The following is a 3,255-nucleotide window of genomic DNA, read 5'->3' on the forward strand; positions in this document are numbered from 1 at the left end:
TGTGTTTCAGAACTTTTATCATTGTCAGTCCATAAATTGTATTTATACGAATCCATGGCGCTAAAGATTTATTTCAGATCTTAATCAAAATTGGCTTTGGAATTTTCGGGGATTGATCGAGGCTACTGAGCCTCCCAAATAATTCATTTAAGTTAATATTGGAATTTTTCTTTTTAGCAAATGTTGGAACAAGTAACAAATTATAGTGACCACCCGGTAGAAGACCACCGGGTATTTGGAATCAATATAAATTTGGGCTTCGTTACAAAGAAGATTGTGGTCGCTGAACTTATTTGTTTTATGTAGGATTTAAAGTAATTGTTTCATATTTATAGAGTGGTGGTGTTTCATATTTATAGAGTGGTGGTGTTTCAGCCGTCGTTACCGTCAACAAGATATTAAAATTATTCTTGCACCCTCCGAAAGCTGTCATTAGTTGGAAGATGAAGGCGAATTAATGTTTTTTGAGAGTTTAGTGCATGTAATTAATTATTAACCCTTTTTGTTTCCAATAGTTCCAATAGTAAGTGAAAGTGCAAGTTGCGATATCTACTTAGGTATTTATTGGATTACCGCATAGTGAAATTTGAACGCACCTAATTGGGTAAGCATAATTAATGACTGACGATTTAATGAGTTATGAAGTTAATGAGTTAATGAGATATCTGAGGAAGGAGTTAATTAAAAACAGAATTAATTTGGATCACTTTCGTATTGAATTTCGCGTTTTTTTCCCGTTTTGCATTAATAAACACTGTATTACCTAGTTTTTGAATTTCTTTCTCCCCACCGTAGTATCCTTGTACCGATTAGTATAAGGATAGTAGTTTTTTCACCTGAAGATGACTGAAACGTCGAAACTAGTCGTGTTTTATAAGATTATATATAACTTTTATTAAATTTCATGGGGAAGGAAATTTCGAGCCAGGAGGGACTGCACAACTAAATTTCAAAGGATAGTATTGGGAGGTTACACAATTTTTTTTATAAAAAAGAGTAACGTCATAATTGTGTTATTTTGTACACGTGTGCAAAATGGTATAAACAATTATGAAGCCGCCCTTTTTTGTAAAAAAAAATTACCCCTCCCCCAAATACTACCGCTCTTACAGGTGATCGCAGGGGGTAAAATTTTACATGTGACATGTTTGGGGAGGGGGGGGGGGGGTAAAGTGGGAATATAAACTTTGGGACATATCTGATCATCCCTACCATCGTAGACTCAAGAGCCCTACTCGAACCTATTTTTACATTAATTATTAGATCAAAGCAATTGACAAATAAGAAATTGATAGTAATAAAATTCATTTCCGATGCTATGTAAACATACTTAGTGAAGATTTCATAATAGACCGATGACGTGCGCGCAAACTAAAGGAAAAGTTCTACCATACAATATGAGAACCGCACCTGAGTAAGCTTTTCTTGTTTCAAAAACTTATCGATAAATAGTACTGTAACTGCCACAAAGCGCTGCTTTTCGATGCGAATATAAATATCACGGTAAACATCTGAGATCATGCGTGAAAAATTACGTTTTGTGGAGGAATAAACAGGAAAATATGACCCACATAATACCGGTCTCGCATGACCGATTTGCTCGGGACGTTTTGCAAGAAATAAAGAGAAAACTCATTAAATTTTCAAAGATTTTTAAAATTTAAAATATATATAATCAAAATACAGATGAGTGAACACATCTTCATATAAAACGTTTCGTGATTGGATTCACATAAATGACGTCGTAAAATACCTTTTTCTCGTATATATATGAAAAGCCTTTGTACGGACTTCTTTCTTTTGCCTTATCGAAAAATTCTTTTATTACGAAAATTGTAATTGTGATTTGTACTTAAAGGCGGCTCTAAATTTTTACAAGGCCCGTACGTACTTGACCGTTTCGTATGGGATATTAAACCGTCATCCCATCGTATTTTACGATCGGCTTTTTCATTCATACGACTTTTATATTCCCTTCTATATCGTAAATATCTTTCTGTACGTATTACAAACAAAAGCACGTAACGAACTCAATTTATGATCTACATCTAAGCGCGATAAAATTGGAACGTACTCGATGATATTAATTTAGTTTTTTTTTTCCTTCGTGGGGGTATGCATTTTAAATAAGCAAAACACTTTTAATGCAGTTTCGGGACGAAGAGCGATAGGGAGATGCCTATAAGCCACATCGTTTTACCCGGAAAACAAGGTAGCTGTTTCTACGGTTTCCCCAAGGAATTCATTTGATATGGTACATCGCGCTCTATAACATTTATTATACCAGCAACGGTGACATTATATGTATTTCTACAGTTCCTCTGAAGAAAATATATGGCTGTCTCCTTGCTTTTATATAAAAAAAAACTTACCTTGTTTTGTCAGTTCAACTGGCGAGTTTTACTTTAGATCAGTAAAGAAGAAAACGCTCACCTGCAACAAGAAAGGAAAATTATTACAATGTCGAATAAATAACGCGTTCGCAGTGAAATATAGTTTGTTTAAAGAGGGTAGATAAAATGTTACCGCTACTTGGCGTTCTTGAGAAATATCATTATGACACAAACTGCCGGTAAAAATATGTTCCTTTCCATGTTACGTACGCGTATTAGGGCACATAAACAGCTTTTTATGCATTTAAACTTCAACCGATTGTGATAACATGACTTCCGTAACGGTTCAGGAAATTACTTTAACGGCTTATTTAAATCATCGATTAGTTCTGCTCCTTCATTCGCATTTATCTTGTAAATCTGAGTTTGGCTTTATGACTTTATAAGTGATTAAAGGTTGTGGAACCACACACATTTCATTATTCATTTAAGTGTTCCTACCATACGTGTAATAAATACCTAATTTAATAGCATTTTCATTCATCATTTAGTTATGTTTAGCTTAGGGGTGCTTATACCAGGTAAAATTGACTATTTGACATGATTGGAATCACTGGTGGATAATAGGGGCACTTTTATTTGACGGTAATGATTTCCTTTTTATTATTGTAAATTGTGAATTAGTATAAGTATAATGTTATCGAACAAATTAATTGGTCAGGTTTAATAAAAAGGCTCCTGCATTAATAAGCGCAACACAGATGTGCATTAATTTGGCGACGTAGTTGGTTGTTCATTCTTCGTTGAGTCAGAAAAAAAGAGTGGAGAGGAGATTGTTTAAATAAGTGGAGCAAATTAACGACGCTGCTGTTCGGTTGATTTATAAATACGTGCGTAATTCATTTCTATTCGGTTTATATCA

The sequence above is a fragment of the Photinus pyralis genome, unplaced genomic scaffold (genome assembly GCF_008802855.1).
Source record: "Photinus pyralis isolate 1611_PpyrPB1 unplaced genomic scaffold, Ppyr1.3 Ppyr1.4_LG3b, whole genome shotgun sequence".
Taxonomy (NCBI): domain Eukaryota; kingdom Metazoa; phylum Arthropoda; class Insecta; order Coleoptera; family Lampyridae; genus Photinus; species Photinus pyralis.